The sequence below is a fragment of the Poeciliopsis prolifica genome, unplaced genomic scaffold, assembly GCF_027474105.1.
Source record: "Poeciliopsis prolifica strain line A6 unplaced genomic scaffold, Auburn_PproV2 SCAFFOLD136, whole genome shotgun sequence".
Classification (NCBI taxonomy): domain Eukaryota; kingdom Metazoa; phylum Chordata; class Actinopteri; order Cyprinodontiformes; family Poeciliidae; genus Poeciliopsis; species Poeciliopsis prolifica.
In genome coordinates, this window is record NW_026562511.1 from 343,183 (window position 1) to 360,094 (window position 16,912).

General features: G+C 44.8%; 1 pseudogene; it reads left to right on the plus strand.

Annotated features, from left to right (window-relative positions):
• The window catches only part of LOC129355489 (ras-responsive element-binding protein 1-like), a 40,691-nt pseudogene that overhangs the window by 12,788 nt on the left and 10,991 nt on the right, over positions 1 to 16,912 (plus strand).

Genomic DNA, 16,912 nt, shown 5'->3' on the forward strand with positions numbered 1-16,912 from the left:
AAAGAAAATTATTCTTATTTCTGAAAGGAATTGGATTATTTATTATTGACAGTTTATGTATTTTTAACATTGGGTAAAATGTTTCTGGTTAAATTAAAAATCTGCAGAATGAAACGATTTAAGTCAAATTTTTACAAAAATGCAAATAAAACATTCCCAAAAGTTCTTTCAGTACAAGAAAAACCAAAAAAGAAACGTTTCTGCTTTGCATTAAAAATGGTGAAACGTCAGCATCAATATCAGGATCTCTTGATGTCGGCCATGTTTTATCATGCTGTCGATTGTTTACCTCCATCTTGTTGCTGTTTGTGTCTCAGGATGGGGCGGAGCTTGTTGGTCATGTGACTGTGATGCAGCAAAGGGTTATGGGATGTTTAACAGTAGCAGAACAGCATCTTAAATATCAGCAGTTAGTTTCACAGTGACATCAGGGGGCGCTGTGACGGTTACAGTCTCTGACCAACCAGACCGGGTCAGAACCATGAGAACCACCAAGCCTGGCTGCTGGAAGGAGGCTCAGGGTGTCTGTGTGTGTGTGTGTGTGTGTGTGTGTGTGTGTGTGTGTGTGTGTGTGTGTGTGTGTGTGTGTGTGTGTGTGTGTGTGTTCACTGGATTAACCTGTGAAGTGGGCGGAGTCCCAGGTGTGAACTGAGGTTTACATGAGAAGTGTGTCTGTCAGTCCATTCAGCTTTTAACAGGAAATAACAATAAACCGTCCCAGGGGAAACCGCAGCGCACACACACACACACACACACACACACACACACACACACACACACACACACACACACACACACACACACACACACACACACACACACACAGCTCTCTGTGAGTGTGTGTGTGTTCCTGCAGGCAATTCACAAAGAGGCTCAGACTCTTTTAATTCGTCTGAAACCTGGTCCGGCTCGGTGCCGCGCCCCGCACCGAGCCGCCAGCGGCGCCACGCAGAGGTGCATCATAGTTCGCTCTTCCTCAGGAGGAAGGGGAGGAATAAAGAGCATCTTTGGTCTGTCGTCAGCTGAACTGCATCATTTCGTTACAGCTGTGTGTGTGTGTGTGTGTGTGTGTGTGTATGTGTGTGTGTGTGTGTGTGTGTGTGTGTGTGTGTGTGTGTGTGTGTGTGTGTACGTGTGTGTGTGTGTGTACGTGAGAAACATCAAGGCTGTATTCTTCCAGCACAAAGACGACTTTATAGACAGAAAAGGGGCGGAGCTTCCTCCTGCTCCTTATTGTTCTGACCTCCAACATGAGTCACCTTCTGACACAGTGCATGCTGGGAAACGTATGCTGCTGCTGTTCACTAACACCCTCATCATCACTGCAGCGGCTCCAGGCTTTTGTCCCTTAGTTTGGTAGTTGTTGCCACAGCAACAGGTTCAGGCCTTCCTGTTACCGCCAGGAACTGTGCTCTCCTGGACGGTGCGTTCAATGACTTGAAAATCGTTGGATTTTAGAACCAGACCCCAATTTGCTGGATAAGAATCAGAGTTTCCCTCACCATCATCTGCGGCGCTAGCCCTGCCTCTCGGCTTTTGCCCCGCCTCTCGGCTTTTGCCCCGCCTCTCTCCCGGTCCAGGTGTTAGCCTTTCCTGATCTCTCTGTGTTTCTGATGGATCGCCCTCTGCTGGTCGTCAGTTAAACTTTTTCCCGCCTTGACGGTGAATCAGTTCCTCCAGCTTCAGTTTCAGGGATTCCTGCAGTGCAGGATAAGCGGCGCGGTGAGTTTCGGTCTGTGGTGGGTGAGCGCATCGCCCCGAGGCCGGGCCGCGTGCCGCGACATGCAGCAGCTCCTCTGGACTCACCAAGCGCTCAGTCAGCCTGAACCGCCGCTGATGAAAGACTTTATCCTGCAGTCACACCCAGCCTGCTGCTTTCTGTGAACTGCAGAAGGAACAGCAGAAATCAGTTTCCAAAATCCTCCTGCTGCTTCGCTTCGCATCATAACCCCCGTATTACCGCAACAAACAGAACCGATCGGGCCGGGGCCGGGTCGGGGCCGGGGCGCATGTCTGTAGAACCAGAAAAGTTCCTGTGAAAATTTAACAGCAATAGTTTGGTTCATATGTTTCAAAGTTACAGTTTAACTTTATTTAAGGTAAATATAGATAAGCAAATATTTAGTGTTCAAGCTAAATAAGCTAAATATTTAGTCATCCAGGAAAATGCCTAACTATTTTGTAGTTAAATAAGCTAAACATTTAGCTTAATGTTTAGCTATTTTAGTTTGAAGCCATGACATTTACTTTGACTATGCCGGTGTAAACGGGTCTCCTGGCTTCCTGTCGAGTCGCTGCTGTTGGTTTCTGCCTGGCTGTGCCGTTATGGATGTGGCCAGCTGTTTGAGAGAACAGGCGGGATTTCCCTCCCCGTCTGTGTGTGTGTGTGTGGTGTGCGTGTGCGCAGCAGCTGCTGAGTGTGTGTGAGCACACGATGAATGTATCGCTTGTTGAGCAGAGAGACAACTGCAGGAGGAGGAGTGTTGGAGTCCTCTCAGGATGGATGGAGAGCGCAGGAGGAGAACAGAACCGCAGCAAAACGGAGACGTTTAGGGGATAAACAGCAGCTGGTTGACGAGTCGGGAGATCCAATCAAAAACTGATAGATCATTATTGATCAGCAGAATCAACTGAAAGCACATTTGGCTCAGCAGGCGTCAGAATAACAGAAATATAAATAATCTGCTCAGAATGATGTGATGGTTAACTTTTCCCTGATCTGTGACTGAAGGCAGCCAGGTTAGCATCTGTTAGCTCTGGATGAATAGCAGTCTGAGGAGAGGTCAGAGGTCGCTACTGTTTCTGACACCTGTCTCTGTGTGTATGTGTGTGTGTGTGTGTGTGTGTGTGTGTGTGTGTGTGTGTGTGTGTGTGTGTGTGTGTGAGAGAGAGACAGCTGCTCCCATGTTACTGCTCTCCTTTTCCTCCATGTCTGTAATTACAGAAGAAACCTGGACAGAGGAAGAGGAGCACTGAGACATGATGAAGAATGTCCAGTTTGTCCCTCTGTTTTCATAACTGGAGGCTGTGTGTGTGTGTGTGTGTGTGTGTGTGCAGGTTTTATTCTGCGTAATGAATCTTTACCATCAGAATAAAAGCAGAAATTAAATCTGAACTTTGCTGATTCAGATGAAATGATAATTTCTGCAGTTTTTCCGTCTGCACCGATCAGCTTCTACCGGCACCACCGATTTTCCTGTTTATCAGACAGACTCACATTAGGAACCTGATTCATTAATGACCAGAAACATGTTCATCTGGTTACATTTCATATAACTTACCATATTTTTGCTAATTTAGCAGCAATTATCCATAAGAAACATTTAAACTTGTGAACAAAGCAAAGATGGCAGCAGCTTTACTGAAGATGTTTTTCTCTAAAAATAAAAGCATAAATATTTCTGCTTATTTTGTTATTATTGAGGATAAATCAACAGTTTCCAGGTTAATTATTTTAATGTAGAAAACATTAAAATGTGACAAAACAGAAGAGATAAAAAAGAATCGAAGTAACAAAAAAAATCTTAGAAAACATAAAAAATAAATAGATCAGGATGACAGTTATGAGATTTATGGCTGCTGGCCCGGCCCGGTTCATATTTGTGATGAAACCATCAATGAGATTCATTTTATGACTGGGTGACCTTTGAACCCAGAGGTCACTGATAGGAGATGAGCCATAATGAGGAGAGCGGCCATCTTTACCGGTTTGGCCCGATTCGTTTTGGGTTTGTTAAAGTTTTTCTCATCATCAGCTGATGAGAAAATCTGCAGCGTTTAAGTTTCAGGCCATGGGGACAGGAAGTGATAGTGCCGCGTCACGCCGGACCAGAACCGGGCCGGCACCCTGAACAGAACCGGCAAGGAGGAGCGGCCCTGCCCTCCGGCCTATCAGCTGTCAGCTTGTGGGCAGCCGGCCAATCAGGGCAGAGTTTGCTGAGAGCGGCTCGTCTGGTCTGGCTGGATTCTGAAGACGTTTGCTTCTTTCTCGGGCTTTCCGTCGCCTCGTCTTACTTCCTGTTCTGCGTCGCCGTTAGCAACCACTCCGTCCACATTCTCTCTCATTCCTCCTGTCGCTCGCCCCTCCATCCTGCTCACTTCCTCAGTCTCTGAGTGTTTTTCCCCAATTTTCCTTCTTCGCATAGCTCAGGTGCTTCTAATGCTCCTCATCCTCATCCTCATCCTGCTCCTCATCCTCTTCCTGCTCCTCTCATCCTGCTCCTCATCCTCATCCTGCTCCTCATCCTCATCCTGCTCCTCATCCTCTTCCTGCTCCTCATCCTCTTCCTCATCCTGCTCCTCATCCTCATCCTGCTCCTGCTCCTCATCCTGCTCCTCCTCATCCTGCTCCTCATCCTCATCCTGCTCATCCTCATCCTGCTCCTCATCCTCCTGCTCCTCCTCATCCTGCTCCTCATCCTCATCCTCCTGCTCCTCATCCTGCTCCTCATCCTCCTCCTCATCTTGCTCCTCCTCATCCTGCTCCTCCTCCTGATCCTGCTTCTGCTCCTCCTCCTTCTCCTCCTCATCATCCTCCTCATCCTCATCCTGATCCTCCTCCTCATCCTCCTCCTCATTCTGCTCTCCTCCTGATCCTGCTTCTGATCCTCCTCTCATCCTCATCCTGCTCCTCCTCCTGATCCTGCTTCTGATCCTCCTCCTCATCCTGCTCCTCCTCCTGATCCTGCTTCTGCTCCTCCTCTCCTGCTCCTCATCATCATCCTCATCCTGATCCTCGTCCTCATCCTCCTCCTCCTCCTGCTCCTCATCATCCTCATCATCCTCATCCTCCTCCTCATCCTGCTCCTCTTCCGCTCTGCACTTGTCCATGCCTGTCACCAGAAGCGGAGCAACATTCTTCGGCGCACACATTCCTGCTCTGCGGGTTATTTTTACCACCGCTGCTGCTGCTGCTGCTGCTGCTGCTGCTGCTGCTGCAGCAGACTGCAGCTACTGCTGCCGTTGCTGCTGCTGCTGCTTTTTCAACCAACTGCACTCTGCCCATCACAGCTCTGGTTTTCTCCCAGTCGGCCCAGTCACAGTGCAGCAGGCTCCCAGGACAGAGTGAACGCCTCGGCTGGCTGATGTTTCAAGCCTCGTCACTCGATGTGGTTGGAGGAAAACAGGCTGTTCCTGTTCAGCAGCAGAGAAAGAATTTAATTCACTTTTATGACAATTTGCTTCAGAAAAGCTGCTAATAACCAGGATGTTGACATCATTAACACTTAAAAACTTTTTGTGTATCATTTACTTCATTTACATCTTTGGCATTAAAAAGTTTCCCTGCATGTTGTTTAAAAGCACCAAGTAAAGCAGCTGGAAGCTGCTGGCTTATGAAAATATTTAAGCTAATTCCAACACGTTTTTTCAAATTTTATCTAATAACTGGAAATGAAAATAAGTATCTTTTCAGTTCTAACATCAGTCTGAGTTTATACATCAAAAATAAAACCTGAATTGGTTTCCTTTTGACATTTAGAGGAAAGGCTACATGTTAGCACTACAAACCGTTAGCATGCTAAAGATAATCCCAACATGTTTTTTACATATTTTTTCCTAGGCAAACTAATCCAAGCTAAGCAGCTAATGCTAATATGTGGCTCAATGATTTTTATTTTGAGTAAATAAATTTGTTTCCTTTTAACATTTTAATTTTGATGAAACTTTTTCTGTCGATGGAGGCTGAGGCTTAGCATGACTCAACAGAAATATAAATCTGAAATTCAAGATTTATCAAACTTTATGGAGATTTTATAACTCATGGCAGCATAAAGCCTGATATGTGTCGTCTTTGTCAATGTTATCAGGACTGATCATAAATCATTAACCTTTGTTGAAGCGCTTAGCTGCTAACAATGGCTCTGACTGTAGCAGAACCAAGCTAACGTCAGTTAGCGGGCTAGCTCATTAGCTGCAGGCTTATCGGTGGACTTTGTGGCGGCGGGGGGACATGGTGATAAATCCTGGGTGAGGTGGGAGCCGCAGCTGTATCAGCTTACACCTCCTTTATCTCCAACAATACTCAGCTCATTAACAGATCCTCCTCTGAACAGTCCCTGAGTTTTATGGTCTGAAACTGTTAGCCCATTAGCTGCATGTAAACCACACATCTGTTTCGGTGATTTGTAAACTAATTGAGCTTTAATGCTGCTTTATTTTGAGAATAATTTCTGTCAGCTGTTATTGGTCAGAGAAAACCTGGGATTTGACTGGATGTGTGTTTCTATGCATGCATTCCTCAGCATGCACATCCTCAGGTTATCTGCAGTTTTACTCCCAGTTGTCCTGATTGGGTGATGCAGACCGAGGCGGTTTCTTTCCTCCTCACCTCCATCCTCAGTCGCCTCCTCCTAATTAGCCTTACCAACCCTCTAAGCTCTTAATCTTTCTTCTGTCTCCATCCCCCTCTCCTCTTCTTCCTCCTCCTCATCCCTCCATCCATAAATACGTGGCTGAGCCCTGCAGCCTGTTGCTTCCCTTTTATCCGCCCATCTTTCTGTCTTGTCTCCTGTTTCCGTTAAGTTTCCTCACTTTGTGCTGCCTGACAGCAGCAGATTATCCTCTTTGTGCGTTCGACTAAGCCTCCATTTGCAGCAGACACGGCCTTTGTTTCCTCTGCTCCAGCATCCTCTTCCTCCTCTGCTGGATGTTCTTATTTTGACTCCTCCTTTGGTCCAGCTGTCATTATTGTATCAAATGGTCCGTTCAGACGCACAGGGTGTCCTTGTTATGTGACTTTGGCCTACATACTGCAGATACCAGGTATCTGTTGGCTTCCCATCATGCATCGGGCCGCAGCATGGCGCTCCTGTTAGCGTTATCAGGCAGCGGTGATTGCATCAGCCGGCCAACCTCTGACCTTCAGACATTTGGGACTGCGTGTGTTCATAGTTTAACTGCTGCAGGCTGATTACAAACTGCTTTCTGTCCATGATGCTAAAACAACTTCCTGTTTGTCACTTCCTGTTCTGCTGTGGCATCGTTTATGTTCACATGTTGGTCAGCGTTCCAGATCTGGTCGCAGAGAAACGGACTTTAAATAGACAAACTGGTGCAATAAATGTTGAGAAGAAAACTGTTTTTTTACTTCATATCAATAATAAAACTTGGATTTGTTGATGAGTCCTAAACGTCTCTCGGACCCTGAAACTTGCAGCAACAAACAAATCTGATCACAGATTATGGATCATCATCCATCCATCAGGCTTCACCCTTTCATAGATATACATTATTAATCACTTCATTAAACTTTCATTTCTGTCACAGTTCAGAATATTTACATGAAAACTTTCTGTCCACTGAACATGAGGTTCTGACCCGGTATCGATCCGGTCTGAGTGACGTCCTGCCAGATCGCATTTATTTCTCTACAGATTATACATTTATAAAAATGACTTTACATCACCTGCTGCCAGACCTGAAGCGGTCCAGAACCAGAAACTGGGTCGGTCGGTACCGAATGTTTTCATGACATCTGATGAGATAAAATATCAGTTTCTGTTATTATTTATTTAGATTAAATTTAAAATAAAAATAAATCAACAAAACTCTGATTTCAGCTTCTCAATGCCCAAAAAACAAAAAGTAAACATTTAGTCATTTTAGTTCTAACGGATTTTAAACTAAACATCCAGATATTAACGAGTTTATTAATGTTGGGATTGTTTTTGTTTATTAGTAATTTAGATTTATTGTCGTTTTGTGACATCTGAACATGTTTTCTGTTAAATGTTCAGAACAAATTTGATTAATCTTAAGTTAAGAAAAAGTTTTTGTTATTTGATGTGTTTTTGTTGTTGTTTACTTCCTGTTGTTTCCTGTTGTGTGTTGTAGGTGTGTGTTACTGTGTGTTGCAGGTGTGTTATTGTGTGTTGCAGGTGTGTTATTGTGTTGTAGGTGTGTGTTGCTGTGTGTGCAGGTGTGTCATTGTGTGTTGCAGGTGTGTGTTACTGTGTGTTGCAGGTGTGTCATTGTGTGTTGCAGGTGTGTGTTTGTGTGTTGTAGGTGTGTGTTACTGTGTGTTGCAGGTGTGTTATTGTGTTGTAGGTGTGTGTTACTGTGTGTTGCAGGTGTGTTATTGTGTGTTGCAGGTGTGTGTTATTGTGTGTTGTAGGTGTGTGTTACTGTGTGTTGTAGGTGTGTGTTACTGTGTGTTGCAGGTGTGTGTTATTGTGTTGTAGGTGTGTGTTACTGTGTGTTGCAGGTGTGTTATTGTGTTGTAGGTGTGTTACTGTGTGTTGCAGGTGTGTTATTGTGTTGTAGGTGTGTTACTGTGTGTTGCAGGTGTGTGTTACTGTGTGTAGGTGTGTGTCATTGTGTGTTGCAGGTGTGTGTTATTGTGTGTCGCAGGTGTGTGTCATTGTGTGTTGCAGGTGTGTGTCATTGTGTGTTGCAGGTGTGTGTCATTGTGTGTTGCAGGTGTGTCATTGTGTGTTGCAGGTGTGTACTGTGTGTTGCTGGTGGTGTGTTATTGTGTTGTAGGTGTGTGTTACTGTGTGTTGTAGGTGTGTTATTGTGTGTTGCAGGTGTGTTATTGTGTTGTAGGTGTGTGTTACTGTGTGTTGTAGGTGTGTGTTACTGTGTGTTGTAGGTGTGTTATTGTGTGTTGCAGGTGTGTGTTATTGTGTTGTTGTGTGTGTTACTGTGTGTTGTAGGTGTGTTATTGTGTGTTGCAGGTGTGTGTTATTGTGTTGTAGGTGTGTGTTATTGTGTGTTGCAGGTGTGTGTTACTGTGTGTTGTAGGTGTGTTATTGTGTGTTGTAGGTGTGTTATTGTGTGTTGCAGGTGTGTGTTATTGTGTGTTGGAGGTGTGTGTCATTGTGTGTTGCAGGTGTGTTTACTGTGTGTTGTAGGTGTGTTATTGTGTGTTGTAGGTGTGTGTTATTGTGTGTTGCAGGTGTGTGTTATTGTGTGTTGCAGGTGTGTGTTATTGTGTGTTGTAGGTGTGTGTTATTGTGTGTTGCAGGTGTGTGTTATTGTGTGTTGTAGGTGTGTTATTGTGTGTTGTAGGTGTGTGTTACTGTGTGTTGTAGGTGTGTTATTGTGTGTTGTAGGTGTGTGTTATTGTGTGTTGCAGGTGTGTGTTATTGTGTGTTGCAGGTGTGTGTTATTGTGTGTTGTAGGTGTGTTATTGTGTGTTGTGGTGTGTGTTATTGTGTGTTGTAGGTGTGTGTTATTGTGTTGTAGGTGTGTGTTATTGTGTGTTGTAGGTGTGTTACTGTGTGTTGTAGGTGTGTTATTGTGTGTTGCAGGTGTGTGTTACTGTGTGTTGCAGGTGTGTGTTATTGTGTGTTGCAGGTGTGTGTTACTGTGTGTTGTAGGTGTGTTATTGTGTGTTGCAGGTGTGTGTTACTGTGTGTTGCAGGTGTGTGTTATTGTGTGTTGTAGGTGTGTTACTGTGTGTTGTAGGTGTGTTATTGTGTGTTGCAGGTGTGTGTTATTGTGTTGTTGTGTGTGTTACTGTGTGTTGTAGGTGTGTTATTGTGTGTTGTAGGTGTGTGTTACTGTGTGTTGTAGGTGTGTTACTGTGTGTTGGGTGTGTTATTGTGTGTTGCAGGTGTGTGTTACTGTGTGTTGCAGGTGTGTGTTACTGTGTGTTGTAGGTGTGTTATTGTGTGTTGCAGGTGTGTGTTACTGTGTGTTGCAGGTGTGTGTTATTGTGTGTTGCAGGTGTGTGTTATTGTGTTGTAGGTGTGTTACTGTGTGTTGTAGGTGTGTTATTGTGTGTTGTAGGTGTGTGTTACTGTGTGTTGTAGGTGTGTTATTGTGTGTTGCAGGTGTGTGTTACTGTGTGTTGTAGGTGTGTGTTACTGTGTGTTGTAGGTGTGTGTTACTGTGTGTTGCAGGTGTGTGTTATTGTGTGTTGCAGGTGTGTGTTACTGTGTGTTGTAGGTGTGTGTTATTGTGTTGTAGGTGTGTGTTACTGTGTGTTGTAGGTGTGTTATTGTGTGTTGCAGGTGTGTGTTATTGTGTGTTGTAGGTGTGTTACTGTGTGTTGTAGGTGTGTTATTGTGTTGTAGGTGTGTGTTATTGTGTGTCGCAGGTGTGTATCATTGTGTGTTGTAGGTGTGTGTTACTGTGTGTTGTAGGTGTGTTACTGTGTGTTGTAGGTGTGTGTATTGTGTTGTAGGTGTGTGTTACTGTGTGTTGTAGGTGTGTGTTACTGTGTGTTGTAGGTGTGTGTTATTGTGTGTTGCAGGTGTGTGTTACTGTGTGTTGTAGGTGTGTGTTATTGTGTTGTAGGTGTGTGTTATTGTGTGTGCAGGTGTGTGTTATTGTGTGTTGTAGGTGTGTGTTACTGTGTGTTGTAGGTGTGTGTTACTGTGTGTTGTAGGTGTGTGTTACTGTGTGTTGTAGGTGTGTGTTACTGTGTGTTGTAGGTGTGTGTTACTGTGTTGTAGGTGTGTGTTACTGTGTGTTGTAGGTGTGTGTTATTGTGTTGTTGTGTGTGTCTCTGTTACTGACCCTCTCTCTGTTTCCCCCCCGCAGTGTGAACGCTCCTTCAGACTCAAACACAACAAACCCCGCCCCTTCCGCCCCGCCCCTGAGACTCGAGCGAGCGAGCGTTGATTAACGAAAAAGAACGGGTAAATATGCTCCTCCCTGTATCCATTGCTGACCTCTGACCCCTGCTCCTCTCTGTTCATCCTCCTGTAAACCTGCCCGCCTCCTTCCTGTCAAGTTTCTCTCTGAAATGATGGAACTTTGTTTCTGTTTCTCATCACTGTGCTGGTTGGGCTCTGTCTACGTCCTGGATGTCTCTGTTTCCTCTGCTGCAGTTTCCTGTCTTACGTCTTCTGTTTATAGATGCAGCCAGAGTTCATCTGGGTTCATCCAGGGAGACCTCTTGACCCTTCCAGGGGTCAGCAAATATTAGCTTCAGGCAAATATCAGGATTTTACTTCAAATATGGAAAAAGGAACATGAAGTTGAGTTTCACACATTCTTCTGGTTGCATTCTTAGAACATGCAACCCATTGATGGATCCCCCTGATGGATCCCCCTGATGGATCCCTCATTAACCAACGGGGCATTCTGCTGCTTTTTGGGCCCCAAGAATCTCAGGGAGTAAACTGGACCTGGGTCCAGTTAAAATCAAAGTTTTAACTGACTTTGTGCAAGAAATTTTTAAATTTCTATGAGCAAGATGAGATATGAAGGTTTGGCTGCACATTATTAGAGGAGAAATATTTATTGGCAATAATCTTAGCAAATATTGTGATCAAATTAAAATACAAAATACTACTATAAATTAGAGTTCTTTATCTTAACATGCATAACAATGTCAGTTTACATAAAATAAACTAACCAATTGTAGCTGTTTATTCAGCGTTTATTAATATAAATGTTCCCTAGATTCCTTTACAGCAGTCCTATTTATTATAAACAATAAAAACTGCAGTAAGTAATTTCCAGACCATCAAACTGTCCCCAGTCTGCTTCCGTAGATAAGATAAAGCGGCTCACAGATGGATAAACCTGCGTGTTTGGGAGGAGAAGAACCTGCCTCCTGATTGGCTGGCAGTCGGCAGATCTCTCCACTCTGAGAGGAGCTGTCTGATTGGCTGAGATGCTTCCCTCCCTCCCGCCCCTGCTGCGGTATGCCGTACAGTGGAGCTAACACACGGCTGATGCTATCTCAACACTTTATCACGGCGGTTTAAACTCCACTTTGCTCCACCGCAAACAGACAGTCAATGTGTAACCGAACCGGGCCGGGAGGGTGAAGGGGGGTGGAAGACAGAAATAAAAGATGGAGGCAGGAGAGGTGGAAAAGCTGGTGTCTGTCAGTCTGGGGCGCAGAGGAACCGAGGAGCAGAACCTGCCAGCTCGGTTTCATAAGAGACAGTTAACAAGTTTGGGCAAAGTCCTGCCGGGAGACAGGAGCGGAGGATGGGTGATGGCAGCTGAGTTTTAGCTGGAGGCCTCTGAGGGGCCTGGCGGCCAGGCCGGCCGGCGGGTCAGCGGGAAGCTCCATCAATCACATGAGGGAAGCAGCGAAGCGTCTGTGACTCCCGAGAGTGTCAGCTTCCTGTTGCGGCGAGAATTTGAGAAACAGAAAGATAAAGAGAGAGATGTTCTTTCAGTTTCTGCTGCTGGATTCAAAGACGGCGGCAGCATCGCTTGTCACGACGCGGCCGGGTGTAGCTTTCTAAATTTAGCTTCACCCGTCAGTTATTCACCCGGTCGCTACATTAATGCGCCACAGAAATGAGCCGCTGCTCTGAAACTTGAGGCTGAAACGTTGGATTGGTTCCTGTTTTAACAGTTAACTGTTTTACAGAGATAGTTGTGTAGAGGCGACAGGTTAAGTTAGCTTAAACTATTACTTTAATCCAAAATGCATCAGGGTTAGCTAATTAGCAGTGGCTAGGCTAATTAGCATAGCAGCTCAGTGGTGGGAGCTATTTTCTGGATTAAACTTAACATAAAATAGTCATTTTGATGTTTTAGTGTAAAATTATATAGATATATGAATATTATAATTATTGCAACAATCAACGATAAGCAAATTATTAAATTAACAAATTGTTTATACTTCCAAGGATAACATTTAGTTAATTAGTGACGTTTTGGTTGCTCAGCTGAACCTGGTTTCTGCTAAAAATAGTATTGTTGGGTTTATATTTTATTGTAAAATATCATTGATATAATTCCTACAACAGTCAAGAAATAAAGTATGATAATAAATCTTTTAAACGTTGCTGCAAGGCTAAGCTAATTAGCAAAGCAGCCCAGTTTTAATGTAGTTTTTGTCTCTTGTAACAAAAAGAAATATGGTGTAAATTCACAAACTTAGTGTTATTTTTTGTTGAAAATGGGCAGAGGATTTATCCTGTGGTCTGATAGAATCATAATCATAACTTTAGGATTACAACTACCTATTAGCTTTGCTGAAAGCTGGTTTTATGTTTTTAGCATTAATATCTCAGTGAAACAAAGATATATGATGAATAAAATGCTTTTCAGTCCAGGACGAAGTGTTCCAGTAAAAAATATTAAAGTATTTTCTATCGGACTGGTGTTAATGGGCTGAAGATTTATGTTCCTAGTAAACATGGAGAGACATTCAACTTCACAGCTAATCTCTGGAGAGAGAAAACAAAACCTCAGATTTAGAATGTTGTTTTTTCTGCGTTAATCCTGACTTTAAATCAAATATATTCATCGTAAGCGGTATTAAACCGCGGCAGCGTAGCATTCTGGTGGCCGACGTGTTGCTGTGATGCCTGGATGCATAAATCTGGAGCAGTGGGAGTTTGTTTGTGTTTGATTCCCAGGTCGTATCTGCCAATCTGAAACAGTGATGGATGTTCAGATGAGGACAGAGACAGTTAGCCTGAGGTAATAAATAGCCAACATATGGTGAGTGGATCCTGTCCTCCCCCCACTCCTCTATCTGTCTCACCATACATCCCTCCATCGCTGCGCTCTCACTCTGCCAAGCGCTGTTAACCGACACCAGATATCCACCTCGCTTCAGCCGCCATGTAAAAGCAGACGGAGGGAGTTAAAATAAAAGACTGCAGCAGCACAAATTTATTGGGCTGAGAGCGAGTCGGCAGCACACAGCCAATCACACGGCCGCTTTTATTTCTGTCGAACTCTGGGCGAATGAAGAGGCTGCAGAGGATTTATAGGCTTTCTTCCCCCTCCTCAGCTCTCCATCCTTCCTTCCATCTCTCCGTCATCCCTCTTTCCCGCCTGTCACAGAGTTACATCCTCACACAGGTGCCTCTCAGCAGGAGGCGGGACAGGAAGTCTTCGCCCTCAGTTTGGGCTGCAGGCGCCGTTTCCAGATGCTCTGCTGCATTTTTACCAACAGACTGGAACATCGAGATTCAGCTAAATTAACTCTTCTGATCACTTTCTTTAAACCATAATCAATAATTAATATTGTGTTGAAATACTTAAATATTTTTGTGCCTTTTTTGTAGGATTTATTTACATAAACTTTTCAAACTCTTTCCTTCGTTTTGTTTCAGTGTCTGGAAAACAGATTATCTGCTCTGACTGGATCAGGAATTGGATTATTAATAATTACAATAATCCAACATTATTACTGGATTATAAAAGGCCAGAACGTTATTTGGTCCTGAAAGGGTTAATTCAGATCAGACCGCCCACTTTATCACTTTCCCTAAAATGTCAACCCGGCCAGGAGCCGAGTCCGACTGACACAGATCGCTCCTTTTACTCGCCGACTCGCTCGCTGTGACCTTTTTCCAGCTTTTGCAGGGATGTGCAGGAATGTTGGAGCGTCAGCGCTCTGTGTGAGTGAGTGAGTGTGTGTGTGTGTGTGTGTGTGTCGCAGTGAGAGCTGACGGCCGGGAACAGATGTAGTAACATCAGCTCTCTCTTGCTGCTGCTGGAGTCGGAACCACCGGTGGGTTTAAGCTCCTTTTCAAAGCAGAATCATTTCAGAACATTAGCCTGGTCCAGACCTGGTCCACACTGAACCAAACAGCACTTCTCTGGCCCTTTGACATGAAACATAAAATCACTTTAACAACATGAAGTCAACCATCTTAGCCGTGGTTCTGGTTCCTGCAGCAGCTCTGCATCTTAAACGAGGTTCTGGATCTTGGCTCCCCTCACCGTCGTCTGCAGGGCTCTGAGGAAAAGTTCAGCCAGTTAAAGTTACTAAAAGTTTCTATTTAAAGCCTCAGGGGCTCTAAAAGTTGCTGAAGTTGTTCTATTGTATATTTCTAAAGTTTGCAGCTAATTAGCAGCAGCTATGCTAGTTAGCATAGTTAAAGTATTAATCTGATAATTCTGGTGTAAAATATAATTAATATTATAATAAAAATGAATAAACAAAGCATCTCAATGACCTTCATTGTTTTACTGCAAATATTATTTAAATAATCAATAAACAAAATATTCAAATTCAAAAATACTTTATTGATCATTTAAGAAATTAAATGTTGTCAGAACCGGGTCTGGAGCCAGTTTCATCCTGATCCAGTTCAGTTCACAACAGAATCAGAACCGGGTCCAAACTCAACCCAGTCCTGTGAGCAGAACCTCCCCAGCGTTCAGTGGACCTGAACCCGGCTAAAGATCCAGATGGGATCATTTCCATCCCGACTCTGAGGGAGGGAGAGGTTCTGGATCACAGGAAGTTCTGGACCGCGTGGCGATCAGAACCGTCTCCTCTTCAGCTCCAGGCTTCCTCTTCCTGTCGGAGTGAGGAACAGCGACTTCCTGTGGGGGCAGCCCAACAGGAAGCAGTAATTAGCTGCTGCTGGGTAGAGCCAGGTGTGGAGGCCTGACCCGGTCCGGTCCGGTCCAGACAGAAAACACAGAATGTTGATCAGAGGGAAGGTTTTCCCTGGGAATGTTGGGAATGCTGCACCTTTCCAGACTGCGGCGTTACTTCCTGTCTGACTTCCTGTCTGTTCTCCTTCCAGCCATCATGGAGAACCAAACAGAGGAGCCGCAGGAGGAGGGCGGAGCCAGCAGCAAGGCCACCACGGAGGAGGCGGAGCTACAGGTCCAGGCTGCACACACCAACCTGGAAGGTAGGCAGCCGCACGGCGTCACGAGACGCCATGATGGCGTCTGGCCTCCATCGTGGCGTCTGCAGCGCAGCAGGAAGTAACGGTCTGGTTTCTCAGCAGCGATCAACAGAGCGTCTGACGGAGCGAAGGAGGCGGCGAGTGAAGGAGAAGCACTCCAGAATGGAGAGCGAGGAGGAGGAGGAGGAGATCTGTCCTCCATCAACGCCATGTCCACTGTGATGTCAGCAGCCGGGACCATCAATGGAGGAGGAGGAGGAGGAGTGATGAAGGAGGCAGCGGCGTCACCTCGGCCAACTCCTCAGCTGGACCGTCTCCCAGGTGATTCCAGATGTTCTGCACACCTGCAGGTTGTTGTACGCCCGTCGCCTCCTGATGAAGATCAACCTCATCCTCCATGTTGTAGCGGATATAAATATTCCTCATCATATTATCATGAATTAAAAATAATTTACAATAATACTCAGCAGCAATTGATTAATTCAGTTTATTAAATATTTTAATTTATTCATTTAATATTTTTCTTAATAGGTTGTTTGGTTATATAAATAATTGCATTTTTGTTTTATTCCGTATATTTAAATTATTATATATTTTCTTTAAATTATTTTAATGTTTTTGATCAAAGTTTAATATTTTTTAATAGAAGAAAATTAAATACAATTATTCAGAGTTTCTGTCTTTAAAATAAAATAAATATTTTCTCTCATGTTCAGGACGTTTTGCTGCCTGATTAGTTTTTGAACATAGATTTATAATTTTATTAAACAATTTTCCCTTTAATCGCTGAATCAGCAGAAAGTTGGTGCATTTCCTGTAATGATCTGTCAGCTGCTGCCTTGCTTCAGGGAATCCAACCTGCAGCATCTCAACCTTCTTCTGTCTGCAGCCCATCGCCCAGCAAGTCCCTGACGGCCGCCATGCGGGCGCCGCCCAGCCGCAACGCCCGCCGCAACCAGGTAGGCCCGCAGGCCCCGCCCCTCTCCCATCATGCAGCGGGGCATTCCTGCTGCCGTCAGGGCTTCCTGTGGCTTCAACAGGAAAAGGGAAGTTCTGGCTGCGTGTGTGTGTGTGTGTGTTAGTGTGTGTGTGTTGTGTGTGTGTGGTGTGTGTGTGTGTGTGTGTGTGTGTGTGTGTGTGTGTGTGTGTGTGTGTGTGTGTGTGTGTGTGTGCGTGCGTGCGTGTGTAAGCAGTAATCTGCAGAGATTGGTCAACGTTTCCTCAGAGTTCAGCGGCTCAGTGAGGCGTCTGTCCTCCGGTAGGGGACGCATCCTCATGGGGGAGGTTCTGATGGAACCACTGAGGTGGTTCTGATGTACCACTGAGGTCCATCAGAACCAGTAGCACCAGCTGAACCAGTAGGACCGTCTCACGCTGCTCTGATGTTTCCA